Raw genomic sequence first — 23,830 nt, 5'->3', positions numbered from 1 at the left:
ATATATATATATTATGATGTGATCTCAACATAATGAAGGCTAGAAACTGGTGAATTCATTCACCAGGTGGAAGGTGCCCCACCTGGTAACTTCCAGCTACAGAATAGGATCGATGCCTCATAGATTTTGAGCTGGGACTGCCTTCAAATGAAGCACAACCTGAGCCACTCAGTATCACGAAGAGTAAGTGCAGTTATTGTGGAATAAGACTATACTTGCAGGGTTTGGAGGCATCCATCTGCCAGCTTGATTTGAGTACAGACCATTTAGGGATGAGTTTAGTTGAATCTGACAAGAGATATGAAAGGAAACAAGAATAAATTAAGACCAAAAAGGAAGACCAGGCAAAATGTGGGATTGCTGCTGAATGGGAGCTCTGGTGACAAATGACACAAAAAAAGAATGAGGTACTTAATATCTTACTTTCCTCAGTCTCTAGTGAGAAAATTCCTTCAGTATGCCTGGCTACCCAAAACCAGAGAGAAAATCTGGAGCAAGGAAAATTTACTTTGGAGGACAAAAGTTAGGGGATGCTTAAACAAGATGGCTGTATGTAGTTTTGTAGTTTAGTGCTTATACTTTTACTACACAGGACTGAGATCTGGGTTTTTCATCCAGTGATAAAAAAAGTAGAGTCAGAAAAGGCTAACACTGATCAGCAACTTCATTCAGAACAAGCAGAATCAGTTATTGGTACTAGCCACATATTTCTGGAGAAAAACCTATTCTTAAATAATTTAAAATAGTCTCGATAACCTTCTATTTTTTCAGTACTACCAACATATGGAATTTACTGTGTCTGGACTTTATCTTTCCTAACCTATTTCAGCAGTAGGTCATGCTTTTTGTCACAAAATCTTTCCATATGCAATTAAGTGTTTAAACTGAAGTTAATAAATATATTGATCTTTCACTTTTTAAAAATTTCTTTTCTTTAAATCCATTCAGTGACACCATGTTAGAAAATTTTGTGTAGTCTTTTAGAAAGACTAGTGTAATATTTCACTTCCCTTGTCCCACAGATGATCATTAATGAGCAGTAAAATAATTCTAACTGCCACGATTTCATAGAATATTTTTAAACCTTTCAAAGACAAACCACAAAATGCAGTTATTCTCTGTCTTACAGGTGACTGATTGCCGGTGTTCTCACATCTCTAGATCCCTATAATTATCTGCAATAATTTGTTATCTTATTCGATTAATTCAGAAACTGGGTGTTTTCTCTCATACAGAAATATATAAAGATATGGACCTATTACCTCACACAGTGTACTAATTGCTAAATTTTATTTTGTATTGCAGTGTAACAACATTTAAAGGTTCAGTGAAAAAATTACTCTATTTGTCCAAGATAGAATAATTACTCTTACAAATTAACTAACCTTCTCCCTCATGAGTAAAAAATCTGTGTAATTGATTATCAGTTTATACACAAAAATTAATATCATCTGCTCAACAATTATTTGAAGATGTTTGCAGTACCTCATGTAATTTGTCTGAATTTTAAATGCAAAACAACATCAGTGAGACAGTAGCATATTGAGCATATCATTTAATAAATACCTGTTTTTGAAAAGCACTGTCAGGAGTATTACCTCTAGTACAAAAAAAATGCATAACACACAAAAATCATAGACATCACCTAATTACACACTGAAATACTGTTATGTCTTATTTTGCTTGTTTCTTTTTCAATTTATAAAATGTCTTATTTAGAAAATGTAAGCATGCAGTAAGTCTTAGTAAATAGATGTGTGCGTATATGCTGGAGTAAGTAATGAGTTTTTGAAAAGACCCAAATATGTGAAAGAAACTAAGGGTTTGTTTACACAGAGTATGATTCACACAGAATTGAGATATTACATTTCAAATTATATTTTCTAAATTCCATGTTTACATATTCATCTGTTAAGTAAAGTTGGTTTCCTTTCACTTGAGAAAACAAGGATTTTGGTGACATGTTATCCCTATTTCTAAGATCAGCAATTGTTAGAAAGCTGCATCAGGAGGATTTTCTAAGTTTTCTAAGATCTAAGAAAATTCAAACATCTATTTCTCACCAGTGCTCCATCTACTGTTGTTCTTATAATAAGAAATAAGGTTATAATTTTCTCTTTTTTTTTTTTTTTTCCTTTTTTTGCTCAGAAGAGCATATAATAAAATAGAAGATATATATACATAAATACAAGCAGGATCATGAATCTACAAGTTTAGTTCAGGTAGTTTAGTTACGAGTTGTCAACGGTTTACGGGCTGGTTCGGCCCAGTTCCGTGACTAGCGGGGCGGAGGGATCCGCAGATCCGCGCCTCCGGAAAAAGGGAACAGGGGACCCCAAAATAATTAAAAACAGCGGCAACGATCTGAGGAGAAACAAACTAATTTACTAAATATACTATCAGAATGCAAGATAACACACTATAATACAATATAATTAAACTTGAAACTAATAAATCAAATATAATGAGAGAGAGAATGTCCGAAAGGTGGATAGGCCTCACCACAACACGGAGAGCTGAGGTGAGATGCGCAGACCAGTTGAGCAGCAGGGAGAAAAAGGGAGGAGAGCCGACGAAGAGCAGGCTAAGAAGAGTGCATCAGGTGACCTTGCCAGGAGTTGTATCTCGAGACTCTCTGTGACCGCAAAGTCCCCTGGGGAATGTAGTTCTTCTTCTCTTCCAGGCAGGTACCCAGAGCTTGAGCACCAACAGTTAAACTCCCACTGCCCCACGTGATGTTATGATGTGGAATACCGAAAACCAAAAATCACAAAACCATGACACAAGTGGAGAGCTAGCAAATGAGTTCCTATTCTTTATGTATTTAGCATTAAGAAATAATTGGACAAAAGTCAGAAAGCGTCATGTCCAATCAGAATAGATGGGACATTTCCAGCCTTTTGACATTTTACGTTCATTTTTCATTTGGGAAGCGCCTTAAGGTAGATGGTGAATAGTGTAAAAAGAAGTCTAGAGACTCATACTTACTTTTCACCTTGTTCTGTGGAGAAATCAGTATTTACTTATTTCATGCAAGACAAGAAACATGTCAGCTTTCCTTAAAGCTGGTATTTAGTTATATTTAGTGCTAAGAGAATTCTGCTAGCAACAGATTAAATTCTTCAGAGGCAGAAGAACTTAAATTGTCTTACTTGCATTTGAAGTGTTCTAACTAGTGTACAAAAAGAAGGTAGTAAATTTATATATTATTTTGCTGTGATCCAAAACTGCAGTGTCTGATTCTATAGCATTACTTAAGTTTATGAAATTTAGCCACAAGCCCTATTTGGTTTGATAAGAAATATCAAGCTTTTCTCTGTTCCTGTTTATACAACACAGTCAACCATGAAGAGATTTTCCCTTCAGAGATAAAAGAAAGAAAATAAAATTTCATTCTATGTAAATAGATTTCTTTTTCTTTTAGAAGAGGAATATTTAATAATTACTATTGTTATTAATCGTTTGTTTCACTTCATGAAGGAAATACATAAAGAAAAGAAATATCAAAGTCTATCAAAGCTTGACTAACATTACAAGGATATGTAAGCTCATGTAAAAGCACACACAAATACATACAGAAACATAGTTGTTCTGTAACAACTAAATTGCAACTAGGTATATAAAAAGTGTATTAAGAAAAATCAGATTTTATCTTCCTACTATAGATCATTAGTTTAAAAATTAGTAAGTTTTTACTGTATCCCTCAAAACAAGAGGTGGAAGTATGAGGTAAATTCCTTAAGTTATTATTGATGATTACCATCATGTCTGACCTTATCTGAGATATCTTGTAAATGTAAACTATGAAGTTTGTATATGATCAAATTTCATAGTTGGGTTTGAACATTTCCTAGTGAGGAATTGAACTAGGCCTCGTAACAATTTAGTAACTTGTCAATAGCTCAGCTGAACATAGACAGTCATTTACTATTTGTAATAAATCTTGTATTAAAATTGTTTATCCATTCATATTGTGAGTAGTAAATTTAGATTAAAAGACAGTAAGCTGTTCTGTAAATAACGCTAAACACCTTCTTTCTTATGTTAGGGAATAACAAATAAAGAAAAGAGAGTATATCATTATTAACCAAACTAACTTCTAGAGTGAGACGTAAATTACAGACACATTAAGATCTGGAATCTTTTGCAAAGGCTGAAGGACTGTGTGACTGATACTGTCATCTTCTTCAATCCAGTGTTATGTACACCTGCCAGTTACAAGAAGCATAAATGGAAATGAACATTCTGTATTTATATAATTCATAGAACTTATGTGGCTAAATGTTAACTGGCTAAATGTTGAACATTCTTTGAGTAGGTAATTCTAAATATTTTTGAGAGATAGGAGCTGGTATTCAAAAGATACAAAAGTGATGTCATGTCTGTTATAATGCTAAACAAAGTTGGGACTTTTTTCTGATGCTGAGGTCAACTGAGGAAATATCTCACGTTTAAACTGTTTAATTTTCTTACTCTCTAAAACTGTTTAATGTCATTCAGGAGTTTTCTCTGACCTATGTTATCTCCAGAACTGTGCCAGTGAACAGAGAAGAGAAAAAGCGTTTCAGATATTCCAATAATATCAAAGTCCAAAGAAAATTCTCTGAGTCTGGAAATGTTCCTTGCCTGTTTGATTTTCTAGAATTTTCTTCTAGTGACCTTGCTTCATTAGCAAGAAAAATCCTTTGACACACATCAAGGTCATAGAAACTTAACCAGCACCCTGAAAGTGCATGCAAGATTTTTTGCTCTGTGCTTAATTTAGAACAAAGTCTTCTCTCATTGGGTGCTGAAATAAGTTTTTATTTAATTCACTAACTTTTTCAATTCAAAGATTCAAAGGCCAAAATATAAGCTTTCTCAAAGCAAATAGATCCTGATAAATCTACAAAACCTTCAAGTGGAGAATGACTATTTTCATTTATGTAGAAAGAAAATAAATATAAGGACAAAATTAGAAATTGTGAATTAGCTTATGTTTTCTATGAATCTCAGATGTTTTCCTTTCCTTGGAATTCCATCAAAAGTGAATAAATGAAATCACATAGATTCATGGAATCATAGGGGTGGAAGGAACATCGAGAGATCACATAGTCCAACATCCTGCTAAAGCTGGTTCCCTAGAGTAGCTTACATAGGAAAGCATCCAGACAGATTTGAACATCTCCAGAGAAGGAGACTACCTCTCTGGGCAGCTTGTTCCAGTACTCTGTCACCCTCAAAGAAAAATGTTTTTTCTCATGTTTATATGGAACTTCCTGTGTTTGTTTGTGCCCTTTGCTTTTGTCCTGTTGCTCAGCACCACTGAGAAAAGCCTGATCCCACCCATTTGATGGGATTTCTGCACTTCATATATTTTTTTTCTCCAGGCTGAACAGTCCCAAATCTCTAAGATTTTCCTTACAAGGGAAGTGCAGCAGTCCTCTAATCATCTTTGTAGCTGTACTCTCTATAGAAGTTCCCTATATTTCTTGATTTGATGAGCCCAGAACTGAACACAGTACTGCAGATGTGTCTTCTCCATGGCAGAGTAGAGGGTGAGAAGAATATCCATTAACCAGCTGCCCACAGTCTTTATAATGCATCCCAGGATACCACTGGCCTTCTTGGTCACAAGTGCAGACTGGGGCATAATGCTGATTCAGAAAGAGTAAAAAATGATGTGTATCACCAAAGAAGAGAAACTTTTAAGGAGTGAGGGAATAATACGGAGATACAGCAGGGTTGCATTCTACTGGAAGTGTATATGAGCTGTGTTTTCTGGCCTTGACTAGATCAGGTATTCCAGATGGAAAAATAAATCTCCAGTAGAGGGAAAAAAGAAACCTATTCCATAAATCACAATTCATCCCCCCCTACTTCCTGAATCTTGACCAGTAGAAAGAGTAGTTCATCAGCACACTCACACGTCTGTTTGCTTTCACCTTTCTCTTCAGCGAGTAGCAGTCACAGACTACAGCCTGAGAGTGTAGGGATCACATGAACTACTTGGAGCTCAGTCTGGGTGGTTGCATAAGTCCCACCAATTTTTGGAAGAGCAGAAGCACAAGGCATGGCTTTTTGTCCTTGCTGCCATGAAAACGACTGTGGTTATAGGTGGTCAGCTGACTCTGGCCAACTCTCATCCAGCCCTCTTGTGAGAGTGGTAGCTGAACTGCCAGCACCTCCACATGCACAGCACACACATGGTACACACACAGTCATAGAGAGCTGAGGCCCAGAAATGCTCTCAAACACTCCCAGGTCTTCACAAGCCTCTGCTGCTGACAGTACCCACTGCTCTTACTGCCACTACTTCTACTGAAATCCAATGTTGGCTCTGTTTTGTTACCCTGGAAATTAGGGACAGAAATGGAGGTTCAAAAGTTGCAAAGAATCAAAAAGGAATTGTAAAGATAGCAATGGCTTAGCCATTAAAATGTCCTGTAAAACAAATTTTCTACATTCCTCTAACAGTCTTTGCTTCTCTTTAAATGAATAGAGTTCGTTTCCATACACCCAGAAATCCTCTGACAATTCACCATAAGAGCTAGTCTTTAGACTTTTATTGCTTTAAATTCATATAAGCATTCAATAATCTGTGTTCATACCAACATAAATTTTAATGAAAATATATTAGGTACAGTTGCATTGACATAGGCTGGTAAGCCTTACTGCTTCCTTAACTTGCTCTCACACTGTTAGAAGTTTTGCTAGCTATATTCAAGGCAAACTGAGAGGACTGAGATTTCAGAAAACATCAAATCCTCTGTTTCTCTATGCGTCTCTTCTGTTGGAACTGCTTTTAAACCGAGGCCTTTTGTATTCATCTTGAAGCAATGCCTCTGTACCCAACCATATAATCCACTGACTCAGATCCTAATCCTAATCCATGGACTCAGTTTCTGGTTTGACATCACACCTATCTTATCTCTATTGATATTTTTGATGGCCTGGTTGCTGAGCTGCCTCCAACTGCCTCCCAGATTTGTGTGCCCTGTTTCCTTGTGGGAATGCTGGGATGATAATTTGCTGGTGAGGGTCCTGTCCTGCTGCGCATCGCATACAGATTCCCAGCAGCCCCCAGTCAACAGAGAGTTGCTAGCCCATACTGCATCCTGACATTCCAGATAACTGGTCTGGAACTACAACTAAAGTCTGAATTATCATATATATATATATATATATATATAAAATTAATAGGTAATACATATCATATATGTATAGATTGCTCCAAAAGTAATGTCTCCTGCTTATTTCCATGGAAAATACAACAGATGCAAAAAGCACACTATTTGATAAAACAAGTTCTCAACTATAATACATTATTTTTTTCAAGTCACCAGCATTAGATATGCATTTGCCAGCAATGACCAAGAGCTTGCATGCTGCACTCATAAAAACCTGCACCAATAGACCCACTGTTGCTGTCACCACTGCTGAAACACACCATCTACCACCTCACTGTGCTCACACCCTCTTTCTTCTCCAAAAACAATCAGCTAGTATTGATGAATGTCAATGAGTGCAATTTTTCCCTCATTAAGTGACTCACCTTTGTTTCATAATCACTTCTGTATCAGAGGTCATTTTGTCAGACTACCCTTCTGCTGTCGTCTGTAACATGGCAACAAAATGTAATGGCATATAGCAGACATTATTCTGAAGCAGCACTTGTATACATAGTAGCAGGGCGAGGAAGGAGATTGTTCTCCTTTGCTCAGTCCTCATGAGGCTTTGTCTAGAGTACTGCATCCAGGCCTGGGACCCCCCAGCACAAGAAAGATGGAATGGGTCCAAAGGAGGAACAAAGAAAGTTTAAGGGAACTGGGCTTGGAGGTGAGAAGACCCTGGAGAGACCTTATTACAGTCCTACAGTACTTGAGGGAAGCTTATAAACACAATGGAGAGTGACTTTTTACACAGCATGATAGATACGGGACAAAGGGGAGCAATTTTAAACTGAAAGAGAGGAGATTTAGATTAAATGTTAGGCAGAAATTCTTTACTCAGAGTGGTGTGGCACAGGAAAAGGTTGCCCAGAGATGCTGTGGATGATCCATCCACAGGTCAGGTTGTTGGGGCCTTGGGCAGCCTGATCTATTTGGTGGTAATCCTGCCCATGGTAGGGGAATGGAACTAGATGATCTTTAAGATCCCTTCCAACATAAGCCTTTCTATGATTTCATAATCCACCTCAATAAATTTATTATGAATAGGATAAATCAGCATAGCTTCTGCAAAGGAAATTTGGGCCCCCCAATCTACTGAAACAGTGGAGCAGGTTCATAACATTTATTTTGACCTTTAGGAAGCCACGATAAAAGTCCTTCACGGAAGATTTTATGAAGGCTTCCTGATCATGTCATGAAAAATAAAATATTGTGATGGATTATTAACAGATTTAGATACAGAAAACAAAGGATAAGAATAAATATTCTATTTTCAGCATGACAAAATGTTAGTAACTGGATTCAATAAAGGTCTATATGAGGAATGTACATTCTTGATAGATTCAGTTCTGATAGAGAAAAGAATTAGAAGTGGAAGGTGGTGCTGTTTGCTAGGACTACAATGTTATTTGGCCAAGTTTTATAAATTTTCCAGAAAAACTGACATTTACTTCCACAATCAGTATTTAGATTTAATTCCAATATATGTAGGTTATTAAAAACACAAAGGAATAATTTCACATACACAAGTAACTTGCAGTCTTGTATTAATACAATCTATTTACAAAGTTACCATATTGTTATGGACTATTAAAAGTTAACTCACACTTGCTTACAGTAAAATTGAAAAATGCACAACTAATCAGAAAAGGCCACTTACATATTGTCTGACATGTAATATCAATTTAATTTCCTAACTAAGAGGTATGTTAGAAAAAAAAAAGCAATATGTTTTTGAGTAAGGCTATGGTTTGTCTTTGTATCTTGTGATTTAAAGGTAGAATCGGGAAAAAAGCTTTCCATATTATTAAATTCATATGGTTTATATAGTGTATAGTATAATAGGTATGTTTTATGCACATATAAATATATTTGATTTTTTTCATTATGAAATACGTATTTCTACATTTTTGGTGAGAATAGTTGAAATTTCAAATGTTAGTATTTCTGTGGGTATAATTTTTACTGTTTTAAGCCTAAGAGACAAAATAATGAGTGTTGCTGACCAAACTTATTATATCAAGTTACATTACTTTACATTGACTTTATGTCAGTGTATATAAATATATAAACATATTTAATTATCCTCAAGTTGAGAGAAAAAAATATTATTTTAATAAGCTAAAAATGTAACAAAAAGAAATTTTGTCTTGCTCTCCACAGCAATAATATGAAGTTTCTGGATTGAATTTCCTAAGTGAACTGTGAAATAGTAGTTCTTAAATTTACTGAAAGAAAAAAGTTGACTTAGCAATATCCAGTGATATTTCCTTAGAACAAAATATATACATCTATAGAAAATATTTTTAATGAAGTAAAATTAATGGCCTTACTTATGGACTAAACATAAATTGGAGGTAAATTCATTTAATATTCCACTATGCAACTGTGAATGGAAGGAACTATTAGTTGTACAGCTGTTTGATCTCACGTGTTTTTGTGAAAGACATTAAAATATGAACAGTTATAATTTCACATTGTAGATTCTGTTACAGTTAGTCATTAATATAGTCTGTTAACCTAATTCATCTACTTAGAGATCCCTGCTGATAGCTGAAGAATAACACAAAATTGTATCAAAAATATTACCATTAGTGAGAATTGGAGTTAGAAAATAAAGAATATTTTTCATTACTCCAGATAGACAGCTACACTGCATTTTTCTGATATACATATCCAGTCTGCCTGTGTTGTGCTTAGGGCAATAGGCTGAATGCCCAAATGAACTTTTTAGTCTAGTAACCAAATTGACGAATTGAAATATTTGTGAGTTGGTTTGATTATTTTGAGTTATTATCTAACAGTGATATTCCTCTATTTAAGCAGTCTAGCCTTCTTTTTGAATTTCCCTCACTTTACATCACAGGCTTGCAGAACTCTTCATGTTCACAGAACATGAAATACTCCTTATCTATATGTATCTTTTTGTGTCTACATTTGCTTTCCTTAAATACATGATCCTGATTTCTAAGATCAACAGTGATAAGAAAAACTCCTCTACTCATCTCACATACCACAAGTGAATATATGTAAGAAGAAACTCAGTTTGTGTATGAGACAGAAAAGCAGAGATTTTTTTTCAAGGGTAGCAGAAGGCTGTAGAAAAGAGTGTCTTCGCTAATGTTTTTTTGTTATTGTGTGTTCTGAATGCAATGCACATTGCACTGACATCTGTAAGAGAAACAAAGCTCATAAAACTTCTCATCACTAGTTTATTTCAGCAACAAAAACTGCAAAGAATCTGCCAACAAAAATTGAATTCAGATGCTAATTCATAGGTCTAAGTAGATTCTGGGGTAAGAATCCATAGAATATTTTTCATTAGAATAGTGATCCTTTTTATATTCTGCTCAGTTTATGTGTTAGATACATGATGCAGAGGAAGATCTGTCAGTAAAACTATTATTACAACAAACCGTAAATGACATCTGAAAAATAATAATTCAAGCATTTCTTGTAACTGGGCCATATTCATATTTAGGTGCCAATGTACATTCATGCATGTACATTTATACATAAACTTTTACTTATTGTTGTTCACCAGCTGTAGTATCAGTATCTGTTTTGTTTTCAGATGATTTTTTTTTTTTTTTTTCTCCAAAGAAGTATAGATATCCAATATGTGACAATATCTGGCTTAAAGATGTACTATTCATTGTGATTTCCTACAGGAAAAAGCCAAACTACTTATCAGATTCTAACGGGTAGAGGTCAGTGTAACATCTGCCCTATTTTTTACTTGTTTCTGAATTAATGCACAGCATTCCTCTGTCCTCAGAGTTGTTGTTTAAGCATATAACTGCAGTTATGAGTTGAATCTTCTTTATTCCTTTTTTCTTTTTTCTTTTTTTTTTTTTTCCAGTGGATACTATAGTAAATTGTTTTCCAGCTACTGCAAGAGCAACTTATTTGAGGTTGTGGGTTGTTTTTTGTTGTTGTTGTTTCGTTTTGTTTCTACCTCTGTTAAGAATGAGTGAAATGGAAAGAAACTGTGTGTGCTAGAGACTTCTGGTTACAAAAAGTCAGTAATAATAAGCAGTTTGTGAAGCAAGATACCTATGGATGTTCTAGTTCCAATTGTAATAATATCCAGCGGACTTTCAATTTGTACAGCAGCCTCGTTGCTACTCTTTCAGTTTTATTTTTTGTTTGTGGCACTAGCTTTTGAAGCCACTCTCATTTTTAATCCTTCTTTTATAATAGTCATCAACTAGTACTCAGCTTGTACATCTGCTATAGTCCATTCCTGTAAGATAACCTTTGAGCAACATAAAGAACTTCAGACTCAGCAGAAGTTCCTGCTTGAAGATCTGTAGGCTGCTGAAAACAGAGTTTCCATCTTAGTTTCTGCTCTGCAGACACTGGAAGAAGTTGTGTATAAATTGGAGCAAAGACTGAAAAGTGATAATATCATTAATTTTATTAATTTTATTTGATCAGTTTTTACATAAATATTTTCCTACTTAGCATGTTTGGTCTTTTTTTCTGATGTGATTTATTAGCACCTAAAAAGGGAAGAAAAAATGTAAGCAAAACAGCAGACTGAGCTGCTAAGAAAGACAAAATTCAAATAAACTAATCAACTGAACAGTTTTTTTAATGAGGTGTAACAAAAATGCAGAAAAGTGAAATGAAATGACAGTGAGTTAGCACTATGCTCATAGTAACTTGACCTTTAGTTCATGATCAAAACCAGTATAGTTCAATGACTTCTAAGAAAACTATGGGTTGTTTTGATCTCAGCACATATCATACCACCATGAAGAACACTGCAATTTATCTTAATGGATTTTGTTCTTGTAGCTTGAATAAAGATGTCAAAGATTCAGTGAACTTGTAGATTGAATCAGCTGCTAATCACATCACATCAGAATTCACAATTATTCACAGAGAAGGAGAAAAAAAGAACAAGGAAATTTTTTTTTATAATCGATGATGTACATATGTGTATATATACAAAATCAAATGATACCATACTTAAGGTATCATTTCTTTGTATGGATATCCACTTTCTCTATACGCACAATATTTTGGGAAAAGCACACATGCTAGAGGTATACATAACTAGTCTGAAAACAATGCCTTATAAAATGTTACAGTCTGCAACTGTGGTAGCATGCCTGGAAAGGTTGACAGACGCTGCCTTATTCTGAAGAATCAGTACTAGATAGGAAAAAAAAAAAAAAAAAAAAAAAAAAAAAAAAAAAAAAAAAAGCCTATTGTGGAAGGGATTGCATGTAGTAGTTAGATAGCAACATGTATGAAGTATGAGAGCAAACCATATGTCTCGCTCCAATTTATAGGAGGGAGATGAGGTTCTTCTAATATCTGTATACCCGGTGTGAGATTAAGAAACAACGGTTCATACGTTAGTCCAACCAGTTTATTATAAATCCTAATTAGGGAGACGGGGAAGGGAAGGAGGGCGAAAGAAAAGATGGGAAAGAAGCAAGAATGCCGTAAAGCGGGCATAGTCACCACCAGGATCCAGCAGCGGTCCCGTTGCACGCCGCTTCGAAGGTCCGAGGCAGAAGCAGCGGGAGGGGGAGAGCAGCAGCGTGGCTGCCTTGGGCAGCAAGCAGGTAGCAGGAGGCAGTCGCAGAGCCAATCCGTGGGGGGGAAGCAGCAGGACTCGGAGAGTCTGTCAGCATGCAGGCATTCCGTAGTGAGGAATCTGATGGCAGACACCTTTGTTCTTCTTCAGCATCGTGATAGAGCGCAGAGCAAGTCCAGGAGGGAGAGAGGGCAGAGCAAGTCCGGGAGGGAGAGAGGGCAGAGCAAGTCCGGGAGGGAGAGAGGCAGGTCGTGAAGCTTCTCATGGCAGAAAACTTCTTCTTCATGAGGAATCTGTTGCCAGAAAACCTGCTGTTCTTCTTCATGAGGAATCCGTTGCCAGAAAACCTCTCCTCATGATTGTAGGTCCCCATTTTATCCTTCTTCTTTTCCTGCCTACGTGACATTCCTGGGTGCTTGAGCAAGAGTCATGTGAGTACCCCCTGAGATGCCATCTTCCTTGAGATAAGCCCACACAAAAGATCACTTCGCGGCCATTAAGCTGCAGCTTATCTCTCTCCTTGCCCCTGGCTTTGTCCATCTGTGCCCCTCAGACAAAGGATTTCACAACCCTTGCCCAGGACTTGTCCATCACAGTTCTCCAGACAAAGGATTTCTCAACCCCTGCCTAGGACTTGCCTGAACTTGTTCATCTGTGTCCTCAGCAAGCTTTGAGACAATGATGTAAAAGAATAATCTCTTACACCATAGCACATAAAGAACAATAAGATATGAAAGATAAGCACTGAATAAATAGAAGAAAAGTGATTGTATCTGTGCAATATGCTGAAAATAAATACAGTTTATGTAAATACATGCAATATGATATGATTATGTAATAGGTGATGTATATACAGGAAAATATTTTATACCATGACTGAGAACTGGCACAAGTTGCCCACAAAGGTTGTGAAGTCTCCCTCTTTAGAGATATTCAAAAGTCATATGGAAGTGATTTTGGACAACATGCTCTTCTTGAGCAGGGGAGATCCAAATATTTCCAGAGACCCCTTCCTATCTCAACCATTCAGAGCTTATGTGATGGAATTTTTAAGCGATACTACACAGTGCATAGCTGCAGGAAATGCTTTTGTTCCTTTCTGATATCTTCTGTCTTATGAGGTCTCAACCTTGACATAGGCTTCCAGACACTTACTGAAAATATCAGCTAATGCATGTTTAGACAGACTATTACCTACAAATATTAACTGTCAATATTATTAAAGATCACTTTGCATATTGTGTGAGCAAAGTCCTTCTGTTTCAGTGTAGCACACCTCAAAAGGAAGCAACATTGTTATTTCTGAAACCTTTTAGTTATTAATACATGCAATAAATAAATAAATTAAAAAGATATTAAAATATTTACACAAAAACATTCATTACATAACAACGTACAGATAGCCGGTGGCAAATTCATTTGGCATAAGCTTTTATACTTATACTTACCAAAAGCTATCCAAAAACAATTTTGGCATGATTAAAACTGGTATCCTAAAATACATAAATATAAATTTATCTGATTTGTCATCCTTCTGTGCTTGTCTCTAGTGACAGTTTGAATGAATAATATATGATAAAAACAAACAAAAAACCAACCTACTATAAAATATGAACTATAAAACTGTATGATACTAGATAGAGGTGAAAAGTACTGGAGACAGCTTATGTCAGAAAATCAGTGTAAAATACTTAATGAGATAGAAAAGACAGATTTGGATCTTCTCTTAATTACTTGTTACACAATGCCTAACAAAATTCAAAAGTGGTAACATTAAAACCAGAACTTTCTGACATTCAACACACATAAACACAAGATATATCAAGCTGTTCATCCAATACTTGGTCCAAATCACAGAAAGAGTTTTGCTATGTCTCACTTTCAGTGGTGGCATTATTGCCCTCCATTGACTGCAGAAGGAGTTTAAAAATGTGAACTTGATCAAATGAGCCAACTTTATTCATTACCTTATTGAAACACTGAACTCCAACAACAACGAAGTTCTTCATCATGTCCCACTAGCTTACTGCATGTTTTAACATAGCAGTCTTTCTGGCCTCCTTCATCAAGCACTGTACTGTAATACAAAAAAAGAACTGAGATTTAAATATTAGAGGATGTCCTTTAGAACAGGCAGCCTTGACCATATATTGGGTTTCTTAGGAGCTTCAAATAGTTTTCTTAAAAGAAGTTCAAACAGTTGTCAGATTGGTGATTGTTCCAGTAAATATCTTAGTGTTGACTGTTTTTGTCTTTCTATAAAGATAGCATGGAAATATCCATAAATACTGGAGGGAGAAGTTCCACTTCCATTTGTTAAGATTTTGTTTGTTCAGTTTGTTGCTTTAGCTTACTAAAGGTAGAAAACTATAAAATCCAGTGGACTTCTGATCTGGAGTACCTTATTAGAAGCTCAAAGAGAAAAAAAAATGAACACAGACTTAAAAACCACTTCTCGAAGGTACAGTTTAAAAATTATAGTAGGAAATTTTTCTATAGAAAGAACAAAATACTGGTTCATAGCCACAGTAATTCTTGGTAACAAAAATTTAAATGTCAGCAAATTAGCACATTTAAAGAAGGCATCAATGAACATACTGATGAGGTATATTTTTATCCCAGATTTCTTCCTGAAAAGGAGTAATATTAAAAGTTGCAATAAACCTGTTGCAGCAACATGTACCAATTCAGAAAATTGAATGAAAATTTTTGGAGCCAAAGGATTCAATTGATTTATTGATTTTATTTCTCCACTGATGGCAAGTGAATATAGATTCTACTGTCTGCAACAACAGTATAAGGAATGTTAAACATTAGAGCTGCATATAACAATATATTGCATCACTACTATACTCACTCTTTTAATGATTACATACAATTACATGACAATGAAATAATACTTAAAGGTAGAAGTTGTTGTGTTATAATTCCACTAGGAATATTTTAAAAGTAATAACAATGAAATCAAAATCTTATATATTGTTCTATTTAATCCAAATATCATTTATCATTCAAATGTTTTTCTATGCTCTTTATTACCTATCAGACTATCTTCCCCTCCTTTCCAATAGTTCTGGTGCATGACCTGTTCAGAGGAGAATCAGGAACACCTAAATCCTCCAAGACAAACAGATTGCTTTCATTCCAAGTAGCAGAAGACACAATGTTTCTTTGCATATATATATGAAAAGGGAAAAAAAAAAAAAAAAAAAAAAATTGCAGTCTTCACATATCTCTGCAGAACAGCTAATGATAATCAATATAACTTTACCAGAAAAGTAATGTAAAAAAAAAAAAAAATACAGCTACATCTGTAAAGTTGCATTCCTTCTTAATTTTGTAAAATCACTTTGTATTTTGAAAATGTAACATTTGTATATATATGTGTGATGGGTTTCACACTTACTTTATGTTAAGAATTATCACAACTTGTCCACACTTTTCATCTTACTTCATTGTTTATGTATTCTTCCAGAATATGTATCTAGCTAAGATATTTTACATAGATTCTGTGAGAACTGAAGCATGTGTTCTCAGTCTGTGTAACTGAGTCACATGCTGAGGTACATCTGCACTACGTTATTCTCATCATCAAATAACGAAGTCTTAGAGGAAGTTCTGTTGAAACAATTGCTTCCATGAATATAGAACATCATAAAGATTTTAAGCAGGACTGCTTGCACCACCTCTAATTAAAGCTGGCCAGTGTTTCATATTTTCTATTGCTTATAACTTTTCTGAGGTTCAACAATCTGAACTCAGATTTTTCATATTGACTCTACAGATGTATTTTCTTTTTGTTTTGTTTTGTTTTTTTTTTCCAGTTAGTCAAACAGATGAGCTATTCCCAAGAAAGTACTTAAGAATGCAAAACAAAGCAAAATACTGTTCCCATGTACTGAAAAGTCTGTAATGATACATATTCCAGAACTGAGATAGTTGCAATGTCTATGGAGCATGTGCCTTTGCTTCTCCCATTAAAATCTTTAATTTGCCAGAGGTATAAGCCTCTGAAAAGCTTTCACATGATTGTCATAGCAGAGCTGCTAACATTAAAAGCCATGTGGAATCTGCTGAATCTTTCTTCAGGTAACTACTATTACCTGGATCTTCTGAGACCCAAACTTAATTCAGGAAAATCACCTTTTTTTAAGGATACTTTAAAAGAAAACCGCTCTTTTCAGTGAATTTCAGTGAACAGAAATTACAAGGAAAGATCTGATGGAGAAAACTGGTGAGAAGTCAAGGTATTTGAGTAAGTCCGAGTGATGAACAGAGAGCCTAGATGAAAGAATAAAGGAGAGAAGCAAAATAAGATGAACTCGGGGAGAAAAGTGGAGCAAACAGAAAGGCAACTTCACTAATGATGAAATTAGAGTGGGAGAAAATGTGACACTGTAGTCTTCAAACCAGCACAGCAAACTGAACAGATTTTTATATATTATGGTGGTTAGCATTCACTTTCAGACTGAAAAGACTGTAGTTTCTGTAGTTGTATGATGAACAGAATCATGTTCTTTTTGTTTCACGTGTACCACATTGTACAGTGTTTATAGATGTTGGCTAGGCAGCAGTAAAATCCTGTTTCTCTGTACTGCTGCCTTCCTAGTCAAAACCAATGCTTGGGGGAAAGAAATATTGTTCTTTTGGGGGAACATCTCTCCACCTTAAAAAACACAGGGTGACGCAGGCAGGACGTGAGAGGGAGCTTAGAGGATGAAAGTGACTGACAACTTGCGAGAAGCAAAGGGCCTACTGATATGTAGAAGCAAAAACAAGTCTGAAAGGGGAAAGATTTCTTAAATGCCAGAATAGAAACCATGGAGGTTTTCTTAATTCAGAATGTAAGTTATCTGATGAAAAAGCAAAACTGAAAAAAATTATATAATGAGAATAAAAGACTGGTAACCTTAAATGTTTTTTGACGTGCTCATTTTAAAGAAAGGATAATGTAAACCAAATCCCCTTAAGGTTCTCCTCTTCTTGGGTTTCTGTCACAATCTAAGTAAGGAAATGTTTTCTAATGTCAAGTACACAGACTAAACCAAAACATTTGCACTGTACTTCTCATACAACAGATTTAATTCCTCCTTTTCTGGATGTATAGGTAATACTGTGAATGGCTAAACTGACAAACTACAGGATGGCTACAGCTGATGTTGAAAATGCTGGCAAAGTACTACAAACTGGAAGGCTAAGTGCTCTAAAAATAAGTTCCTAGGTACTCAAGGCAGTTTCAGATTTATCAGATAATGCATCTCAGTGTTCACTCATATAGTGAGGATAATTCTCTCTTCACCTCTCCAATTTATAATGAAAATAAATTCAATTCTATGCTGTAAAGTAGTCAAGTGCCATAAAAAATGGCTGTTCTAGAAGACAAAGTTAAAATTAACAAGCTTATTAACAAATCCATTCATAGCAGGGTTTCGCTAGCATGAATTGAAAAAGATACAGGCCATATATTGAACAATCCTTTGCAATGAACAAGACAGGAGCTCTTTGAAAAATATAGCCAGTGTTCACATAGTTCAAAAGAAGATTGAGTGAGAGGTCATTAGTAAGGGTGCAGAGCAATTCACAAAAAAAAGCAAGCATATTTACAAGTTTGTGAAATAAAACTTCACACCTGGTTTGTTGATTATAAGGGTTTTCTTCAGATTCTTTTCAAACTTCCAGTGACCAGTGCAGGTGCAAGTAGTTCTTTCCCTTTATTCACTGTATGGCACTGTGAAAAATGATAGAGGTTTGCCATACTCCAATGCATCAGATACGGATGCTTTAGGCAAGAGGTTTCTCTTCCACTACTGATATTTTTCACATATTTTTCTGAACCAATAAGCAGAAAGATTTTTAGAAATAAATTTCATCGGTTGTAATTAGATGAAAATGTTTAGTTTTAAGATTTTGTAAGGTGTTAGATGACAGTAGTTTAGATTTATGTATTTTGAAATTTGGAAAACATGTACTGATTCTATTTAGCTGAATAAAAGATTCATTATCTTGAAGGGATAAATACTGATAGACTTGTCTTCATTCAGCATCAATATATTAATTTTCACTTGCAGTTTAAATCATATTATCCCATATGCAAGACAAATATTAAAACGCCATTCTTCCCCAGTCTTTCAGGCTCAGCTTCACTCCTTCACTCACAACTCCTCTATCCATCCCTGAATGGCATTGGGGAGAAGGGTGGGGGCTGTGATTTGTATCTAGCAATTTCTCCCTGCCAATTCTTCCTCTTTACATTTTTCTTTTGCTTCAGTGTGGTTCGTCCATGGGATGTAGTCCTTTGGGAATATCTCCCTGCTCCTTAGGCTGCAAAGGAAATAGTTGCTACAACGTGAATTACCTCCTCTTCCTTTGACCTTGGTATTTCATCTGCTCATTCTCACTCTTTTGCTCCCTCCTTTTCTTTCTATTCAACATTTTCTCCCTTTCATATCTTTTTTTTTTTTTTTTTTTTTTTTTTTTTTTTTTTTTTTTTTTTTTTTTTCCCAGACATGCCATTAGCTTGGCTGATGCACACAGCAGTGCCCTCAGCTGGGTCTGCTGGAGTTTTCTGGAACAGTATTAGTCCCTCATGAGGCAGCCCAGCCTCTCCCCACAAGAACCTTTCCTGCAGCCCCTGCTGCCCAAATCCTGAACACCCACAGCCAGTATGTGAAGTTGATGTGGAAGAAGATTAGCACAAATCTTTAAGAATCATTTAATGAAAACCAGAAAAAACAGGGGGGAACAACAAGGACAGGATCCCAGGCCTCTTCCTTTCTAACTGTTTGCATCACTAGATGGCAAAATCACACTCACATTTGCTATTCAAGTTTGCAGAAGGTTACTGAAGTTCCAGCTACCTAAAAATTATGTTCGTCACTGAGGCAGACTGTTTCCGTTTTAAATCTACACTTAACAGGCTTTTAGGAAGATATGTTACGATTCTTAATCAGTGTGCTGAGTCAGAGCCATCATAATTTTCTGCTTCTGTTTTTTTGGTTTTTTTTTTCCCGTAAATGAAGTACAATTGGATCCTGTCTTTTGTTGAGGAGATATTTCCTACAAACTTCATAATTATGTAAAGCGTTATTCAGTTCAAAAGTCTTTGCTTAAAAAGTAGATATTTAAAGTATTTCAAAATTTTAAAAGCTTAAGCAGATTTCCATGTGTTTTTAGAATGGCCAAAGAGAACATTTTGGTATTTCAGTCATATTGGACACTGCTAATGCTTGATCTCAACTCTATAGTTACCAGGAATTTGTTTTTGTGCTGTAGTCCTGATGCTATATTGTGCATTGCTATTTTTTCCCACTGCAAGTATATTATTGTTATATTTTAGAATTCAAAAGGAAGACAAAAATATTCATTCTGTACTGTTCTGGTGACTTTACACACTCTATCTCATCAAAGAGAGCAAACCGAGCAGCTTTTCAGAACTGGCTTAAATAAGAAAAAAATGTTACTGTTGAATGTGATGGAGGGAGTGAAATTACATCAGAAACAGCTGTTTATTTCTACATATTTTGGTTTATGACAATAAGGTTATTTTAAGGCAAAATGGGACATAAAACAAAAATATTTATGGCCTTTCTTTTCCCATCACCTTTTTTGACAGCTTGTCTTAGGCAACATTTAAAAAGATAATAGTTCTTTATAATTATTATTATTAAGAGTCAAGGTTATAGATTATATTCATACCTTCATTTCATGTTTCCATTTTATTTTCAAGATATCTGTAGAGGTTTTTCCTTTTTTCAAGGCATTATATAATTTGGGTGAGTTATATTCTTTTTGCAATGTTCCCTACATTAATTTCTGTTTCATTTCCCCTAGGCATATTTTTGTTGGTAAATATTTATCTGAATGTTAAACAATATTCTAATGCAGCTTTCACTTGTCACTCTTTTCATACCTTCCTCCTAGTTACAATATTCTTTCTCAACCAGATGCAGTACACGTAATCCTGAAAGCTGCTTTGATCCCAGAAAGAAGCTTGCTGAAGCTTATCAGCATGGATTTGAAAGATATGTGTAACCAAATTTTGTACATGATTAGAATCTGGATCTAGTATTTACTTAACCACCTGATTCCACTGTCTTCAAGTAAATTTTAGCATTGTAACAGAATATGTAGCATCAGAGCCTTATTTAGAAAAAAATACTCTAGAATAAATTAAAACTTTTTGGTTTTGATGTCATGTATCTCTTCTTGTATCTGATATGATCATCTGCTTTTTGTCAATGAATTATAGCAATCATTAATAAGTTGTAGAGGTATAGAGATCATTCTGTAATTTTAAAATAATTTGACATTTTGTATCATCTTTAAACTGCTGTCTGCAAGGAGTGATTATGAGTGATTTTTAAGATAGTATTAAACAAAGTATGTGGGATTTAGAATTAGAAAATGTAGTAAGAATCTTCCTTTTCAGCTTTTCTCTCCTGTTGTGCAGTGCCCAAAATAAACGCAAGTGTCTTCTCTGTAGACTTTTTTTCTGTGCTTCTGGCATTCAGATTTCTGAAAATCAAAAAGTAAAAAGTTCATATGATATAAATTTTAATAATGTTAAAATGCAACTACAGTTGTCAACAATATTGTTGCACTTGTTCTAACTTTGCAAACAAAAAACAACTTCCACAGAGATGTAGCTAATTTGTTTTAGCTACTTGTTAGAATTTTTTCTGCACAAAGAATAAGTAAGCATAAGTTGTCTATAACTAATTTATAATATGTACACAATGTCTATGTGAAGTCCATGATCAGTTTGTAAACTCCTGGATGTACAGAAAATATTTTAATGAACAATTCACAGTCCCTAGTAATGCAATTAACTGATTACTGGGAGCAATTACTTAGAGATGTAAATATGTACTTCTTTATGAGTTTGCCTTCATAAATATTAAATCACATAAACAAAGTCCTGTCTTCAGGCTAACTTAAATGCATTAAAGGAAAATTCAGAACTGATCTGGAAACCTCTTGTGCTGTTTCATTTTTGTTAAATATTTTAGGCTGTCATGTAAAGTATGATTTCTATAGGACAAGCAAAGATAGAGTTCAGAATATGCTAATTCATTATTTGCATGATGTACCTGTTAGCTTTCTTTCAATATTTTGCTTTAATAACTTTCACTGAAATGTTTTTTGGCAACCACTACAACTAACTTAATAATGCATTGCATTCAGCAAAGCCTAAAAGCCAGGCGATGTTAAATTTCTTTTTAACCTATTTTCACAGTGTGGTTTTGTCATTAAGGTGAACTGAATAGTAAAACGGTTAGAATTAAAGCTCTAGACCTGAAAAAGAATTGATTGACAGCTAAAGCGCTAGACAGACAGATTTCAAAGAAGAAGGTAGTTAAAAAAAAAAGAATTGGGTGTATCCTAATAAAGAAAACACACACAAAAAATAATATATTATTCAATCTCAAAAGGCAATTTCTGTGAATAAATGAGGAATTAATGAATAAGAACATCCTCATTTAGATTTTGGCACTTATTTGAGAAACAGCTCCAATCTGTCCTTAGGCATGGAATCAGATCAGGAGAATGTGGTTAAATGCTGTCAGCATCTGGAACAAATAATTTGCATAGGACACTGTATTATTTTTTAAAGCACATGTTGTCTGCTGGTAAAATAGCAACAATGATAATTCTTAAATGCAGTAAAACACACATGCCAGACAAACACATTAATAATGAGATGATTTAACAAAGCACATTCAAAACATTTTGTTTCTTGGCCTATCAGGATTTTGTCCATGATCCTGCCCTAGGCATTTGATTTCTTTACATTTCCACATGACAGATGTAAAACATTGGATCAAAATATTCCTTAGCATTTAATATTTTATGTATTCATAAATACATGCGAGATGTGCAGAAGTAGAGCCAATAGAAACATTTAATTTGAGTAATATGTAAAATACTTTCTAAAAGAAGTTTTCACCCATGTGAAATTCACTTCAAATGTAAATGACATTTCTATAATACACTACTTACTGTTTCTTTTCACCAAAAGATTAGAATATGTTGAGAGACCACATTGCAATTATTAACTTGCCTGGACATAGATATTCAGCCTCACATACAACAACATATCCACAGATACTTTCCAGTAATGATTCCCTCTGCAGTTAATGAAATATCCAGCTTTGATAACAACAGCATACATTTATTTTTCCTTATTTTCACTGTTACTGGGTTTATACATTACCTCTAACTTAGATCAGTTTACTTACGAAGGGAGATGAAAGAAACTCTCTTCCTCTGAGCCTGGTTCAAATAATTTATTTGATTCTCTATGAATTTATTTTACCCTTTCTATGTACTGTTTTATTCTTAGTTTGAACTTTAGATGTAGTATCCTTTGGGAGCAGGCTGCTTTTTTTTCCCACCTCTTCTTTTAATATGTTCTCTTAACTTTAATTTTTGCTTTCTGTTTTAGGCAGAGGAAGGAGGGATATGTCTGCCACCATTGCCATCTACTTTGAAAACTCTGTTTTCTGATTTATTTTGCACTCAGCTTCATGAGAAGGGCTGAATACCTGGAAAAGTTGGAAGTTACACGCTGCACTTTGAATATCACGTTTTAAATTTTTTTTCTACCTTTACTCATGATCACTTAAATTAATTAATACTGAGGAGTGCTCTCTCAAATCAAGAAATCTCAAAAAGAACACCAATCTATATATTCATATATAAAAATATGAAGCATATACTTAATTTCCTTGCTGAAACAGTCATAATAAGTAATTGTCTTTCACAGTAAAAATAAATCGAAAATATGCTATCAAATTAGAGTTACGTTTATTGAAAAAAATTGGTTTAAAAATCAGTGTACTGTTTCCTTTTAGGTTTAATTTTATTGTAAGTACAACTTAGATAAAACACCTTAATTTTTAAATCTGTTCTTTTAAAATAAGGATTCATAATTAAAACCATGTAAGATAGACTTAGAAGCTGAAGTATATTCATAAGAAGGGAAAACATTTTTGTTATTTGTAATTAAATGAAATTTTGCTGAGAACTTAACTAATCATATAAAATAAAATAAAATAATTTCCACTGAAAGTTGACCTTAAGTTTGCTGATGGTTTTTTTTGGTTTTTTTTTTTTTCATTTTGCA

This window comes from Phasianus colchicus, chromosome 4 (genome assembly GCF_987193195.1).
Source record: "Phasianus colchicus chromosome 4, bPhaCol1.hap1.1, whole genome shotgun sequence".
NCBI classification, from domain to species: Eukaryota; Metazoa; Chordata; class Aves; order Galliformes; family Phasianidae; genus Phasianus; species Phasianus colchicus.
The sequence above is the reverse complement of the archived record's forward strand: the minus strand, read 5'-3'. Positions refer to the sequence as shown.